The 18,339-nt window shown below is 40.3% G+C and overlaps 1 pseudogene; it reads right to left on the bottom strand.

Annotated features, from left to right (window-relative positions):
- Positions 1-466: 466 nt before the first annotated feature.
- On the bottom strand, positions 467-18,098 carry LOC120669088 (annotated as a pseudogene).
- Positions 18,099-18,339: the final 241 nt, after the last annotated feature.

The following is an 18,339-nucleotide window of genomic DNA, read 5'->3' as shown; positions in this document are numbered from 1 at the left end:
TTCACCTTCTTGAATCTAGAAAGGAATATTTTTCATTGTTCAAAAATTAAATTATACAATTGGCAGGGACAATTTATCCCATTAAAAAAGTGTTTATTTAGCCATATTGAGACCTCTCAGCTTGATTATGAAACAACCAATTTCATTTACAGCAGATGACATGATTGTTACACCAACAATAAAGCATAAGGCCGCGTTTAGTTCCCAAAAAGTTCCAAACTTTTCCGTCACATCGAATTTTTCAACACATGCATGAAGTATTAAATGCAGTTAAAAAAAAATAACTAACTACACAGTCTGACTGATTACCACGAGATGAATCTAACGACGTTAATTAATCCATGATTGGACATTAATTATCAAATAAAAACAAAACATGCTACAGTGTCGTAACCCAAAAAATTTCGCGATCTAAACGCGGCCTAACTGAAAATTTACTAATGCGAGCAGAAGAAAGAAGAAAAAATAAGTAAAACTGCATGAATTTCAGTGACTTAAAGAAATAGTACTCCAATCCTGCAAACTGTTCCGACGCTGGTGTCCTCGCCATGCAGTATTTGTACAAAGAATTTATGCAACTTGATAACCAATTACAAGGTCATCAAAGAAATTAATCAACGACAATTCCCTATGCATACAGGTGCAAGATAAATAGCCACCAACAAGACAAGGTGCATTATGAAGTAAAAGGAGAAACATGAATGACCCTGGTGTCTGACCTGACCTACACCTAGCTGCACTACCGACTCATCACCTGAAATTCCTTATCGCCCATAATGTCCGGTAATGATAAAGCCCTTGAAATCACATCAGAAAACAAGTTTTGTCAATAAAGTTTGCCATCTTGGACCAACAAGAAAGAAGCATTGAATGAGCTATAGTAATGGAATTCAAAGAGTGCATGCTATAAAGGATGAAACAAATTGCGTTTCCAAAAGAGAACAGAATGCTCTCTTGTACTGTGTTCAAGAATAAAAGGAGAGAGATGGGATGGATAGCCAGGGTGTCAGATAACCTACTAAGTTTGCCCGAATATACAAAAGATAAAATCTTCTTACTCTTCCTAAACCGACATCAGACAGGCATAATTGAAGTTTGGTTATAGCACTAAGATTTTTATCTGTGAAGTAACATGGTAATAGTGCAAGATGCAAACAGTTATCTAAACATTAAAGGGCAAGCTAGTCACACTGACAAATACTGTAGATATGATGGTCCATGAAGCATGTAAGGCCCTGTTTAGTTCCCAAAAATTTTCAAGATTCCCCGTCACATCGAATTTTTGGACACATGCATGGAGTATTAAATGTAGTTTAAAAAATAACTAATTGCACAATTTAGCGGTAAATGATGAGATGAATCTTTTAAGCCTAATTAGTCCATGATTGAACACTAATTACCAAATAAAAACGAAAGTGCTACAGTAACAAAATCCAAATTTTTTCACCAACTAAACAAGCCCTTAAGTATGTATGACCCACCTGGAGAAATGCTCTAGGAACCAAATCTGGTGCAGATTTTGGAACTGCACAATAAAGTAAAGCATATTCTCAAGCTCAGGATTGAGCGGAAAATCACAAGTGACATCAAGATCATTCAGAAGCTTCTCAACATACCTGATCGCCTGAAATATTTCGGTTACAACATTACAGGAAGATGCAACCTTCAAAAGCATATCCAGAAGCAATTCAGCCAAAATATAGAAATGTAAAGACGGCATAATCAAGGCAGGAATTAAAGCACAATTAATTCACGACTTGCACTTACATTGCTCCAGCTAAGTACTATAATAGCACGTGGTGGTGTAGGACTCAAAAGCCTGCTGTTTAAGCTAACATCAAAGCCAACAGGTCGACAGCCTGATGCAGTGGTGCTGTTTTTATCATCTTGTAACGTGTAATGTTGGAATGGGACTTTGAGAAACTCCCGAGACTTATCATCAAACTAAGCTCATTCAAGCAGGAAGCAAAACATTTAGTACAACATACGATGAAGTTCTCTCCATTCGCATAAGGTAGAGACATGTAAACACAGTTTGATCAAGAGAGCCCCAAATGTAGAAAGTAAAACATGGAGAGCCCAAATGGCAGGGAACCAAAACATGGACACCCCCAAAATTGCAAGGAACCAAACAGCTTGCTTTTCAATCTCTTGCAAACGATCCTAAAGTCGAAACATGCACAGAAAGGTCCAACACTGCTTTGTGCCCAAAACAGTAATCCGTCAATACTCAGGCACCTAATCAGCCAGTCTTAACGAGTACGACAGTACATGCTATTACACAACATAGCAAGATATAGAAGCAGCACATATTACAAGACTTTGGCAACAAAGGGCCATGGCAACTAGCACAGGTTATTTAGCCACCTTAGACTACATCTATTAAGGGCATGACTTTTACTCCATTTACATAACCATACTTGGGTAGTTGGGTTCCAAGACATCATCATCATCAGATTTATCCTCCTCCACATAATCACGAAGGCGCCAACATGGGATGGGCACAGACCACCTATAGTTCAGTTCAATGAAATGAAAATAATTTTAAACTTGCTTAAGGAAAATTGTTAAGATGATGACATCACACGTACACAACATGAAAAGGAAAACTTTTTCAATATCTTGCTTTCTATATCCATGGATTACGAACAAAACTCGTATCTAGTAGTTTCTATACCGACAATTCAAATCTCATTATGACACTGAATATTGAATATTCAGCACTATTGTGCATGTATAACACCTCAGTGAGTAACATGTATTCTGCCATAACAATAAATCATGGAACTAGGAGACCAAATGTCACTGTGACACTTACAATTCTGTCCCACTGCAGTACATATGCATCAGTGGAATTGTCATGTGATACAGTAACCATCTAGCAATATTCATTCGTGCATAAACATAAACAGTATAGGTAAGACTGAAAGGACCAACAACAAATATTATGGAGGCCTGTAATTTGATAGGCCATCCAATTGATTTGTATCATACTTATTAGTTATGAACGAATTATTAAGATCATCTAACTATAATTGTTGACAGTCATTCTATATAATGAAATGCCCCAAGCTTATAGCAATAAGCATCAGGATACCCACCTGTTCAACCTAGCTGTGTCCCCGTCAATTTTCCAGAAAGCCGCACCAGAGGGATCACTATCAAGCATACAATTAAACAGGTTATGCTTCACCCAATCTGCTTCAGCGAGCTTCTTAAAATGATCAGAAAGACAGCATTCGTGTTGAATACCTTTTTCCCTCAAACGATGCTAAAATCTTGCAAATGGTCTTCCATAAAAGGAAAGGAGTTCCTATTTTCTTATCATAGAAATTCAAGCCAAGAACATCCCCATCCAGAGTAACAAGGGGGCCTCCAATCCCAGCCTAGCAAGGTGACATAGACATGTTACGATTTTTATTCCAAATAGGTATTGATAGCCAACTCACTCTGATGCAACCAGAAGTCGCTATAGTCTTCCACCTAATATTCAAGCACCGATAGCGACCTCTTGTGGATGGTGGACGAGTGCGTGGTTCTTTGCGCGTGATTAGTGATTATGCAGAGTATGGGTATGCGTGCTTCTCAGGATCTTGGCAGGTTGGCGAAACCAAAATTTCAGCCGGTAGAGTGTCTTATGCTTGTGTAAATCCTACTCGGTACTCACCGCATGCATCGCTAGCTTGCTTCAGAACCAGGCCTACCCGGTCTTCTCCCGAACTAACCCCGGCCACGCGTACACATGACTCAGGCTCTACCATCTCCCCAGGCAGTTCCACCCGAAGGGAACACTTCTCTGCGGACACAGGCTCTCTCAGACGCCTCTCCATGGGCTAAACGAGAGCAACTCAACGCAGAGGTTTCTCCTCTAGGGTCCCTAGCATAAAGACATCATCCCGTATGCACGAGCTCAAAGGAAAGCAGGGAAATTCACAGGAAAGCTTAATCCATTTCCACAGAGCAAACTTACATACGGCTTTCCCTTTCGGGAAACCCCAAGCACTTACACAACCTTGGATTACCTTATAGGCGAAGGGCGATTACAGCTTCTCCCTTATTTCTATATTACAATGGGAGTGAGGTGGCTACTAATAAGGTGGAGAAGAGTGGCGGGTGTCTTCGGTGGCTTTCGGTTCTGCGCGCCCTCTCTTCTGCGTCTGGCTTCTCCTTTTATAGACGGGAGGAGCCTTCAGGCTTAAGGAAGCGCTGGACACCCGGCGTCTTCAATTATCCTCCTTTACTGTTGCCTGGACAGCTGGACGATAACGCTGGCTTCAATAATTGTTCTGGCTACAGTAGAGCTCACTGTTCTGTATAGCGGTGCTGGCTTCAATAATTGTCCTGCCTATAGTAGGACTTACTGTTGAAATTACTATTTATTCCTTTTGCCTTGTCCACTTCCTTCCCGTGATATTCTCTGGATATATTCGAGAATATATTCAGTCTTCCACGCCCGAATGATTGATGTCGCAGACATCAAGCGACACTCTGGCATGTTTATCCCACGGCAGATTTGTTGATAACTCCTTATCAACACTGGCAGGTATTTAAATATTAACACATATTTAATTTTCATAATATATAATTCTTAATACTCTTGTTGCTGCCCATGACCACGAATATCCAGCATATCATCAGATATTGTCATATTCATTTTTGATTCATAATCCTTCTTTATATTTTCTTCATAGTCCTTCTTTATGGCATCAAAATTTTTCTTTATTTCATGCTTCACTTCTTGCCATATTTCTTCTTTTATATCTTTCTTCAATTGAGGAATTATTGAATCTAGCCTTTCTTTGATCTTCTTTTCAACATATTCTTCATTTGATGCTTCTTTTTTTACAGCATCCTTATATGTGGGTATTCTTGAAGGTCCGTCTTCTCTTATATTTATTCCAGGCAAGTTTGTCTTTACCTCATTTGCCTTTATGTATTTTTGAATATATTCTTTTGCTGCAGGCTCTAGGAAATAATTTATTCCTAAAATATTTCTTGCATATGATAGGGCTTGATCAAGATCTAGGTATTTTTTCCATGATATTCCTCTATCTTTTTCTCTTTCTATTTGCTGAGCTATAACTTCTTCAAATGTTACATATATTCCTGGTGTCTTTCCCCTATATATGACATATATGGGTTTCTTTTCTATGTTGCTCGATAGATTTTTTGGCTGTATCTTCCAATTGATCATATGAAAATATTCAGCTAAACTATTTAATATTGCAAGCATATAACCTCTATCATCTCTTATTATTATATTGGAACAAAAAATTTTCTAAAACACATTCTTGTATTTCATCTAAGACAATATGGTCTTTAGGCTTAAATTTATAAGTATTTGGTGGAAAGATTCTCAATCTGTTTTCAGTTCCAAAGCTGAAACTTTCACCACCAGTAGGACTCATTCCTCTCTTCATTCCTGCAAAATAAATGATCGTGAAAATATATCAGGCAAGGTATTATCTTTACCTTTTATATGCTCGAAGATTACTTTATAACCATTTCCTGTAATGATATCTTCAAATAAAACCCATCTCCTAGTTGAACTTTTCTTACTATTGACTTTATTATAATATTTACATATAGGTTCACAGTCTGTCCTTACTGTGAACTCTTTGAATCCTAAATATAATCTAAAAGCATTTATTGCATTTATTACAGCTAATATTTCTCTATCATTGTTATTTATAGCCTTTAACTTATATTTCCCTGAAGCGTACCTACATATTTTTTCTTCTGTTTTTGGAGAGTACTTGTTCGGCTTTTGTTTTAATATAGCTCCCCATCCTATTTCAGATGCATTTGTCTCTATAATAAAATAATAATCATCTAAAGGTAATTCTAAAGGTTTTAGTTCTTTGACCTTTTCTTTTATAATTCTTACTAACCTTATACCTTCAGAATTAAAATGCTTCTGCCTATTTTTTCTTAACTTTGCATACAATGGTCCAGCCATCTTGGCTAAGTTTTTAATATAATTTCTAGCATAATTTACTATTCCTAAAAACTGTTGCAATGTCTTCTTGTCATTCATAACATCAGAAAACTGTAAAATTTTGAGTTACAAAAGGCTGATAGAACTCAGTGAGGTACAAAAGGCTGAAGAAAAGGCTGGTAAGAATATTGAGTTAAAGGATCAGACGATAATAAGCAACAAGGAAAATAGTGCAATACAGTCAAATAACAAAGATAATAGTACCATACAGTTAAAGGATGTTATAATAAACTTTGGTAGCAAATATATAGTCAAATTGCCATTTAAAGAAATTGTAGGAATAAGAATACCTGTGAAAGTAAAATTAACACCTACTATCACTTACAAAATATTAGCATTAGTTGATACTGGCTGTACTAAAAATATTATGCATGATAAAAAATTTGCGAGATGCTCAGAAATAGTTCATACAATAGATCAAGAAAAGACAGATATATCCACTGATATGTCTGGAATAAAGAAGCTTCATATAATCAGTTAGCCTACAATATTGAGGTACAAATAAATAATACTAAATATATTATGGATGAGATTACAATAAGAGACATATCTATGACACATGATGATATGATCTTAGGACTAAGGTTTTTACAATTCTCGTTGCAAACAACGATCATACATGAGCAAGGAATTACATTTATTTCTTATCAAGATAATATCTCATACATAACAGAAGTGCGTAAAGCTATAAGTTCCAATACCGGAAAGTCCAATTTAGAACTCCAAGGAGCTGATGATAATGACCTTGATGATCATACAGACGAGGAGTTAGGTGAAAATATAGAAGAGTTTCATATGGCAAACTCATGTATAGAATGTTTTAGTTTACAATCTTTTGCACCCAATTGGTATAGAGATATAAAATCTAAAAAAGATATAGATAAAATTGTGCAAAGATTAGAAGATATTCAAATAATTGGAGAAATACCAATGAAATATTGGGATAAGAATGGTATTGTGTGTAAAATTAATATAATAAATTCTAACTATATAATTAAGACAAGTCCTATTGAAACTACACCTAAGGATATAGAAGAATTCAAGATGCATATTGAAGAGCTTTTAAAATTAGGAGCCATAAGAGAAAGTAGAAGTCCTCATAGGTCAGCTGCATTTATAGTAAGAAATCATGCAGAAATAGTTAGAGGAAAATCAAGAAGGATTATTAATTATAAAAGATTGAATGATAACACTATAGATGATGGTTATAACATCCCTAATAAGCAAGAATGGATAAATAGAATACAAGGAAGTAAATATTTCTCAAAATTTGATTTAAAAGCTGGGTTTTGGCAAGTAAAGATGGCAGAAGAATCAATAGAGTGGACAGCTTTTACGTGTCCTCAAGGCCATTTTGAGTGGCTTGTTATGCCTTTAGGATTAAAGAATGCCCCTGCTTTATTTCAAAGAAAGATGCAGAATATCTTTAATGAAAACCAAGAATTTATACTGGTCTACTTTGATGATTTGTTAATCTTTTCAAAATCCTATAAATAACATATAGCTCATTTAGAAACATTTTTTAGAAAGGTAGAGCAGCATGGATTAATACTTTCTAAAAAGAAAATGGAAATATGCAAAGAAAAATAAATTTTTTAGTCATGAAATTGGGGAAGGAAAAAATTATTTACAAGATCATATTGCAAAGAAAATTTTACAGTTTTCTGATGTTATGAATGACAAGAAGACATTGCAACAGTTTTTAGGAATAGTAAATTATGCTAGAAATTATATTAAAAACTTAGCCAAGATGGCTGGACCATTGTATGCAAAGTTAAGAAAAAATAGGCAGAAGCATTTTAATTCTGAAGGTATAAGGTTAGTAAGAATTATAAAAGAAAAGGTCAAAGAACTAAAACCTTTAGAATTACCTTTAGATGATTATTATTTTATTATAGAGACAAATGCATCTGAAATAGGATGGGGAGCTATATTAAAACAAAAGCCGAACAAGTACTCTCCAAAAACAGAAGAAAAAATATGTAGGTACGCTTCAGGGAAATATAAGTTAAAGGCTATAAATAACAATGATAGAGAAATATTAGCTGTAATAAATGCAATAAATGCTTTTAGATTATATTTAGGATTCAAAGAGTTCACAGTAAGGACAGACTGTGAACCTATATGTAAATATTATAATAAAGTCAATAGTAAGAAAAGTTCAACTAGGAGATGGGTTTTATTTGAAGATATCATTACAGGAAATGGTTATAAAGTAATCTTCGAGCATATAAAAGGTAAAGATAATACCTTGCCTGATATATTTTCACGATCATTTATTTTGCAGGAATGAAGAGAGGAATGAGTCCTACTGGTGGTGAAAGTTTCAGCTTTGGAACTGAAAACAGATTGAGAATCTTTCCACCAAATACTTATAAATTTAAGCCTAAAGACCATATTGTCTTAGATGAAATACAAAAATGTGTTTTAGATAATTTTTTATTCCAATATAATAATAAGAGAGATGATAGAGGTTATATGCTTGCAATATTAAATAGTTTAGCTGAATATTTTCATATGATCAATGGGAAGATACAGCCAAAAGATCTATCGAGCAACATAGAAAAGAAACTCATATATGTCATATATAGGGGAAAGACACAAGAAATATATGTAACATTTGAAGAAGTTATAGCTCAGCAAATAGAAAGAGAAAAAGATGGAGGAATATCATGGAAAAAAATACCTAGATATTGATCAAGCCCTATCATATGCAAGAAATATTTTAGGAATAAATTATTTCCTAGAGCCTGCAGCAAAAGAATATATTCAAAAATACAGAAAGGCAAATGAGGAAAAGACAAACTTGCCTGGAATAAATATAAGAGAAGACGGACCTTCAAGAATACCCACATATAAGGATGCTGTAAAAAAAGCATCAAATGAAGAATATGTTGAAAAGAAAATCAAAGAAAGGCTAAATTCAATAATTCCTCAATTGAAAAAAGATATAAAAGAAGAAATATGGCAAAAAGTGAAGCATGAAATAAAGGAAAATTTTGATGCCATAAAGAAGGACTATGAAGAAAATATAAGGAAGGATTATGAATAAAAAATGAATATGCCAATATCTGATGATGATATGCTGGATATTCGTGGTCATGGGCAGCAACAAGAGTATTAAGAATTATATATTATGAAAATTAAATGTGTTAATATTTAAATACCTGCCAGTGTTGATAAGGAGTTATCAACAAATCCGCCGTGGGATAAACATTCCAGAGTGTTTGCTTGATGTCTGCGACATCAATCATTCGGGCGTGGAAGACTATACACCGAATATATTCTCGAATATATCCAGAGAATATCACCGGAAGGAAGTGGACAAGGCAAAAGAAATAAATAGTAGTTTCAACAGTAAGTCCTACTGTAGGTAGGACAATTATTGAAGCCAGCACCACTATCCAGAACAGTGAGCTCTACTGTAGCCAGGACAATTATTGAAGCCAGCGTTATCGTCCAGCTGTTCAGGCAACAGTAAAGGAGGATAATTGAAGACGCCGGGTGTCCAGCGCTTCCTTAAGCCTGAAGGCTCCTCCCGTCTATAAAAGGAGAAGCCAGACGCAGAAGAGGGAGGGCGCAGAACCGAAAGCCACCGAAGACATCCGCCGCTCTACTCCACCTTATTAGTAGCCACCTCACTCCCATTGTAATATAGAAATAAGGGAGAAGCTGTAATCGCCCTTCGCCTGTAAGGTAATCCAAGATTGTGTAAGTGCTTGGGGTTTCCCGAAAGGGAAAGCCATATGTAAGTTTGCTCTATGGAAATGGATTAAGCTTTCCTATGAATTTCCCTGCTTTCCTTTGAGCTCGTGCACACGGAGTGATGTCTTTATGCTAGGGACCCTAGAGGAGAAACCTCTGCATTGAGTTGCTCTCGTTTAGCCCATGGAGAGGCGTCTGAGAGAGCCTGTGTCCGCAGAGAAGTGTTCTATTCGGGTGGAACTGCCTGGGGAGACGGTAGAGCCTGAGTCCTGTGTACGCGTGGCCGGGGTTAGTTCGGGAGAAGACCGGGTAGGCCTGGTTCTGAAGCAATCTAGCGATGCATGCGGTGAGTACCGAGTAGGATTTACACAAGCATAAGACACTCCACCGGCTGAAATTTTGGTTTCGCCAACCTGCCATGATCATGAGAAGCAAGCATACCCATACTCTGCATAATCACTAATCACGCGCAAAGAACCACGCACTCGTCCACCATCCACAAGAGGTCGCTATCGGTGCTTGAATATTAGCTGTGAAATATTACTCCGCTAATTACCCGCATAACAATCACACTCATATCCACCACCCACGCAAGTCGCTATCGTAGAATAGTGTAGAACTTGGGTGTCTGAGCCACTCCCTGGTGAGTGCTCGTGCACTGTTCATTTTCTTAATTAAGAGTTAAGCGCATACTTAGCCAATATATATTGCCAGAATACTGCTGCAAATAGTAGCGTGAAAGCGACACTCTGCTCGCTGAGTTGCTAAATACTCCCTAATTATTATTAAGAATAGTGCATAAAGAGAAGCCCACTGAAGTGATTCATCCACCTTGTGAGTGGGATTCTCCTATTCATATTCCGAATTTGAATAGTACCTGATATTTTGAATAGTGCCACGAATTTGAATAGTAACTGCTGAATTTGAATAGTGTCGTGAATAGTAACTCGTGTTTTTGAATTTGAATTTCGAATTATATACTCACCACAAAAAATTAGGCAGTAAAAAAACATAGGATTACCTTTGTGATTTTGCATGAGGAATGTACGAGGAAGTCGCAATCAAGTGTGCCAGTCCACGAAACCAGCCTCCCATTCGTAGCCATTAATGTGCCTGATTTGAAGCAACGCCCTACAGCTGCTACTTCAGAACACCAGGACCAAGAAAGAAGATTATTTGCTGGACGAAAAGCATGGTGACCCTTCACACTGACTAGAGCAACATTGTAATGCAGATTATAATGCTTTAATGTCCCTTCTCTGCATTTCTTGTCTGGAAGCAACATTTCAATCTGAAAATGATACAACAGTGAGCAGTGAGACTTAAGCAGCATCTTAAAAGAACAGACAATCACAGAATAATGAGCACAAACCCTCAAGCCTTCAACAATCTTGTTCTCGTCACCAGAATTTCTAATCAAGCTCGCTGATGTCAAAATAAATGTAGATCTATTCCATTCAATAAAAAAACCTGTGCATGCAAAAAACCTTTTTTCTCCTGCACCAGATTCTGGTTATCAGCTAGTTGTCATCGAAATAGAGATAAAATAGTAAATGGCATATCACTATAAAATCACCATTGAATGAAGCCAGGGTGACAACATTGCGAACTATGCTAGAAGCTGCTTTTCCACTAAGTTTTCTCCAGACACCTTTACCATATATATTGCCAAAAGTATCTTCAAAAGTATTGACCAAAATCACGCTATCTGAGAAATATACATTTTAGAATAGTTGTTAGTAGTACAGGAGAGCTTTAAAAGGTCAGAATTTAGAAACGCTGACTCACAACGTAAAATGGTTGATGGTAACTTAGGGTAACCCATGGAGTCCAGATCTAACTGTTCCTGGTTGAAAAGATCTGTGTGCGCTGGTGCAACAAGGTCGAGTGATCAGCACTGGCACATACTGAATTATTGATACTATATACAGCAAGTAAATTCACATAATGATCAGTAACGTTAGTTTATGATGACAGCCTGAGCAGCAATCCACATTAGCAGTTGATGTGCATGAACATAGCCAAGAATGTAGGGTACATATGTTAACTGATAAGCAAAATAAGCATACATACAAGTGAAAAAGCAAGCCAAACTAGTTGATATAAAAATGTAAAACCTAAAACTTGCACAGCTTCTAAATACATAATTATTACAAAGCTGCAACAATTTGCATGATACCACAATGTTAAAACGTCTAAAGGAGTGGCTGTATGCCCACCTTCTGGATGGCTGCTTGATTTACAACCGAGAGTTGCTCCAAACCTGCAGAAGAACATAAAAGTTACTAGTAAGCAAGAAATAAAATGGATCAAGCTAGGCGCTAAGCCGTTAATACACACAATGGTGCCAATACCTACATATGTAGAATCATAGGGCAAGAACAAAATAGAGAAAATAAGACCTGAAGTTGTATGGATATAATAAATGTTTCATGAAAAATTGACCATGGTGCCTTCTAGTGTGCAAATTTCAATAAAACAAACATGCTCCAACAACGGCACAAGCAATATGAAAAATTTGTACAAGGCAACTAAAGGACATGTTTTTTTCATGTTATATATAAAAAGGGATATTTACGTATACAAGGCCTTAGGCCCAAAAGGGAAAGGAGGAGAATTATGTGAAACTACAAAAACATTCATCTAGCTCCAATTTCAAAGAAGATTTAGCCCTAAGCGAGGTTAGAGCAAACTCCTTGGACAGCAAATATTTTTGTTCAGGTCTCAAAGAAACAAGCTAATATTAAAAGTAAACATTGAGAAACTGCAAAGCACAGATGCCACACAAGATAAGGAAGAGCAGCAAATAATCCAGGTTATCACATAAATATGCTGTCTGGAATGCAAAAATGCTGACCTTATAAGCTCATGTACGGGAAGGGGAAGTGAGGTAGCATAGAGTAGGTGAACTAATGAAAAGGCATACTATTAGACATACCAGTAAGCCTTCAAACTTTCTGACAGTGCAAGACCTGTCGCCTTTTGCCGCAATGTCCAGTAACACTCCATATGCTTGACAATTGTGCTCCATGGTAAGAAGACAACTCTTCCCGTAACCAAAAAAAGGTTCATGCCAACAAATTCCCCATCGAAAGAAAAAATCGATCCACCTTCCCAAGCCTAATACAGTAAAGGTGACACGCAACGAGGGTTACATTTGAACAAAATGTAAGTGGTATGAAACCAGAACTAAAAATAAAATAAATTCGTTTTTATTACCTACATGCATATAATAAAAGATACAGAATAAAATGGTCATATCGCCATGCAAGTGTACCTCTGAAGGACTGTCAAGATCTTCATCATCCTTATAAAGCATTGAATCACCACCCAATACCAGACTCCTGGCCATTAGCTCGCCAGAGACACCACGCCAAACAACAAATGCCTCACCACAGGGCAGTGCACGTTGGAAAACTCAACATGAACATCAAGGAAGGTACGGACGTTGACAACAGCAAAGTTTTTATCTAAATCATATTCAGCCAAAAAACCCCTGTGTTCCTTGCCTTCATGACGCACTTGAATCTGCAAAACAATAATGAGGCCATAAATGCTCACATAATGATCAGAAGCATACAAAATAGTAAACTATGAGTGTCAGCGCCAACCTTTAAGTCATAATAGTTTTCATTTGTTTTACCATCGAAAGCTCTAACCAAACTTGCAGAAGTCAAAAACCTTGTAAGATACCCCTGGCGTGCTATAGCTATGCCCGAGCATGAAAATAAGGTTGCATTTCCTACAGAAGATTGCAACTCGAATCGCTTAACTGGTAGTGTTTCAAAATATATTTGTTGGAAACTAAGAAGAGTATAGCAGCATAATCACCATTGCACAAAGAAATTGAGACGACACTTTTACAAAGATCTGATTTAACCCAATCAGATAGCTTAGTGCAAACATCTTGATTGGAGTCCCCATCACGCAAGCGACCTAACTGAAGAAAAGTAAACATGAATGCAACCTGAGAATGCTCAAATAAAACTGAGGAGGGGGGGGGGGGGGCACTAGCAGAAAAGAGGAAGAACTAGCATACCTGAGACCCAGTCAGTTTTGCAATATCTTCAGTTCTTACGGAAGCTTCTAGTGAGATCACCACCACCTCTCTTAGCTTTACGCATCTTTTTCAAGGCTGAAGCAGAATTGTTTCAGAAATATGAGAAAGGGGCAAAATGTGGGGTCATGAGCAGTAATAAAGCAGCAATGTAAAACTATGACCGACCAACCAATCAAAGGAATGCTAATAAAGGCCTTATGTCAGGCCTGACAGACCAATGTTGATAATTTAATAGGGGGCCCATAGAAGATGGTCAAAGAGCATAATTTCTTAGCTCAGCTATCAATTATAGCATGGAATGCTGACATGAAAATGCCTGTACACTCTACACTGTTACACCTGATGTATCGGAAGTATCTACCAAAGCTAGTCTATTCCTTATGTTTTGTCCAACTAGTATCAATTTGCTCCCAAAAGGCACACATCATTGGTACCCTGGAGCAAAAGGTGTTACCAGTCACCAGAAAGAAAAGAGCTCACTTGAGCCCATATTTGTTGGTGCAGGTTGTAGTGTACTGGTGTAAGGTAATCAAGACTAGGCTTTACCTTCCATTAGACAATATATGTAAAATGTTCTCTACTGTTAGTCTTGACCGGACATACAAGCAACCATAGAAGCAGTTAAACAGCCACACCAACTGCACAAACGAACAACTTTCCCACTTTTAAGATTTCCTCTTCTCTGCCTAGAAGAGGCCATGAAAACATGTATGGAGATTTTGTAACAGAAAAGGGAGGGGGGGTCGGGGGACAGAACCATGGAGCCTAGTGAGAAACAAGCCATAGCTCTTAATATGCTACACTGCAATAAACTTTATGACAATTCAAAAGGAATTCCATCGAACTAATCTGAAACTGCTTATAAATTCTTAGACCGGATTTCTAAAGGAACATTGTATACTTGAACACCTAATATTGTACCACGCACAATCAAGCGGATCTTCTTGAAAGAAGTCGATCCGCTAAAGCCCAATTTCCAATAAGACGGACGCATGTAATCGGTTGGATGTATCTGGACCAAACACCACTACACCATGTTGCCACGATACGTGGGGCAGAGAGGTAGGATTTCGGCGTTCCCCTTTTCCGCCGCAAAAAATTTAGGAACAGATATAGGGTTTCAGCAGGGTTCTAAAAGGCGGTATTCCGCGGCCGCCCAGGCGCGCATAGTCGCTGGGTGGAGGGCTTCCGCCTCGCCTAGGGTGGTAGGCGGTACCTAGGCGCCCCATGGTAGCGGCGGCGGCCAGGACGAGCGGCGCCGGAGGCAGGTACGGGCGGCAGCGGCGGACGAGGTAGGGGCAGGTACGCGGAGGAGGAGGAGGAGGTAGGGGACGAAGCTCGGCGGCGGAGGAGGCTGGGCTGGCGGGACAGGGGAGGCAGGGGCGAGCGGCGAGGACGAAGGGGAGGCGACGAACAGGGGAGGAGGCGCCGGGTGGAGAAAGAAAAGAGAGGGGAGGTTAGCTGATGCGCTATTTGGTCTGTTTTGGATCTTTCTTTTCAATTCAAGGCCCACTAGTTTTTTATTTTTCTTTTTCGCATGTCTTTTTTTTCTTTTAGAGTAGGGAATGACTCCACACCAATCGAGTAAAATTTGTGATAGCATGGCTCAGTTTCCAAACCAATAGGACGAAGCCACGTGGTGTTGCCAGCTAACAAAATTGAGTGACAAGAATACAAAAATCAGTCAATTTGCTAATGAAACATGCTAGGAAAAATCCACCGCCGCCGACCTCACCTACTTGCTTCACCCTCGCACATAACCTCTGCCGTCATGCCAGCGATCTGAAGAAGTCGCTTGCTCCATCTTCCGACGATGTACCGCACCGGAGAGCCCGGCCAAGCTGAGCAGCCCGCCGCGATCTGCTGCAAGCCAAGTCGTCGCATGATGCCGATGCCACAAGTGCCGTCATTTGACGCAGTCCCTCGCCGCACTAACGATTGCCAAGCAACGCTAGCCGCCGCAGTCTGCTGGAAGCAGCAATAACCGACAGATATGCAACAACCTCCAACTGCCACCATAGCTACGAACGCCACCACGAGAGCTCGACAACACCCATTTAGCTTGCCACGCGACGGAAAAGCCAAACACCGTCTGAAGCTACCCATGACCAATGGACTAGAAATACCTCAAGCCTCGATGGGCCTCGAAAAACGACGTCTCCAAGGAGGACACGATGCCAAGGGCGCCGCCGTCGCTCGTCCAAGAACTGGATCGGGTTTTCACCCCAGAGCCCCATGTAACAAGGTTGTAGCTCCAAGATGGCGCCCCCAACGGGGAAACGACGCCCTAGGGCGCCGCCGTCATCTCTGCCAACTAGAATGTCGGCAAGGGCTTTCACCTAGAGCTTCCAATCCTCGCTACACGTTCATGGCTTGGCACTCCTAGACCACTGACACGGCAGCCCATCCGGGGCGGCTCCGTCGCCGCGCCTCCACGGACCATGCCACTGACCTCCACCTCTGTTGTCCTCCATCTCCGTTGCGCTCGTCGTCCAGAGCTCCTCCACCGGTGCACGCACGCTGCCGCCACGACACCGCCTAGAGCTGCATCGCACAGGCCAGCACATGGCGCCATGCTCTATAGGGGAGGAGGATCGTGAGGCTAAAGAAAACCTATAGGATCTGGACTCCTCCCCGTATCCCTCTCTAACCGAATATACTATACATGGGCTGGCTGGCTGGAAGCCAGGCTCTTGATAGTACAAACACAGGACACTTTCTACCCCCCCCCCCCCCCCCGAGTTGAAGCGTCCGTGGAGAGAACGTTGAGACTGGACCGAAATTTAGTGAACACTGAAGATGACAATCCTTTGGTGAAGACGTCGGCAAACTGAGATGTCATCGGGACATGAAGAACGCAGACACCACCAAGGGCAACACGCTCTCGAACAAAATTAAGATCAATCTCCACATGCTTGGTACACTGATATTGGACAGGGTTAGAAGACATGTAAACTGTGCTGATGTTGTCGCAATAGACCAATGTTGTCTTGCGCAAAGGAGTGTGCAGCTCAGACAACAATTGACGAATCCAAGTGGCTTCAGCAACTGCATTGGCAACAACGCGATACTCAGCCTCAGCACTGGAGCAAGAAATTGTATTCTGACGTTTGGAGGACCAGGAGACAAGGTTGTCACCAAGAAATACAGTATAGCCAGACGTGGACTTGCGAGTATCTAGACAACCAGCCCAATCAGCATCAGAATAAACCACCAACTCAGACTGAGAAGAAGGGCGCACAAGAAGACCCAAATGCAGTGTGCCTCGAACATAGCGCAAGATGCGCTTAAGAGCGGCAAGATGTAGTTCCCGTGGGTCGTGCATGTGAAGACAGACCTGCTGAACTGCGTATGAAATATCCGGTCTCCTGAATGTGAGATACTGAAGAGCTCCCGTGAGACTGCAAAAATCCGTGGGATCCGAAACAGGTCACCATCAGCAGAAAGTTTGGGAATCACATCGACAGGTGTAATACATGGCTTGCAGTCACTCATACCAGCTCGCTCGAGGATCTCAACCATATATTGGTGCTGGGAAAGGAGAATGCCAGAAGCAGTGTACTGAACATGCATACCGAGAAAATGGTGCAACTTGCCAAAGTCATTCATAGAAAATTCCTGCTGCAAAGCACTGATGGTGCGCCGAAGTAGGGACACAGAGGAGGCAGTGAGCACAATATCATCAACATAAAGTAGAAGATATACCATATCCTCGCCTTTGCGATAAATGAACAGGGACGTGTCTGATTTGGCCTCAACAAAACCAAGCCGGATAAGGTGAGAGGCGAACCTGCTGTACCAAGCACGAGGAGCTTGCTTAAGCCCATAAAGCGATCGGTTGAGATGACACACATAGTCAGGATGAGCAGAATCCTCAAAACCAGCAGGCTGAGCACAATGAACAGTTTCAGACAAAGTACCATGGAGGAACGCAGTGTTGACATCAAGCTGATGGATAGGCCAACCACGCGAAAGAGCCAACGAGAGAACTGTCCGAACTGTAGCAGGCTTGACAACTGGACTAAAAGTTTCAGAGAAGTCAATACCAGGATGCTGAGTGAAACCGTGAAGAACCCATCGTGCTTTATAGCGCTCGAGAGAACCATCAGCTTTGAACTTGTGTTTGAACACCCACTTGCCTGTCACAATATTAGACCCCGGTGGTCGAGGAATAAGATCCCAAGTGTTGTTGGCAAGAAGAGCAGAAAACTCTTGCTCCATAATAGCGCGCCAATTTGGATCGGCGAGAGCAGCACGATAGCTTCTGGGAACTGGAGACAATGCCGAAGCCTCAAATAGTGCCGGGAACCGAATGCCACGCTTGCCACGAGTCATCATGCCATGCTGATTTACCACAGGAGGAACTGCCACGGCACCTGCAGGGAGTACTGGTGCAGGAACTGCTGAAGGAGAAGCAGAGGTGACCGGACCTGTAGTAGTAGTAGCAGGACGTCGTCGCGAGTACACCTGGCCGCCAAACCGACCAGCAGGAAGTGGCGGCAATGTGGCTGGAACGGCTGGAGAGCAGGCCCCACTGGTTGGTGGTGACGAAGAGCCAGCGGCCGCGCGTGAAGAG

The sequence above is a fragment of the Panicum virgatum genome, chromosome 4N (assembly GCF_016808335.1).
Source record: "Panicum virgatum strain AP13 chromosome 4N, P.virgatum_v5, whole genome shotgun sequence".
In the NCBI taxonomy this organism is placed as follows: Eukaryota; Viridiplantae; Streptophyta; class Magnoliopsida; order Poales; family Poaceae; genus Panicum; species Panicum virgatum.
This window is presented reverse-complemented; position numbering and strand designations above follow the sequence as displayed.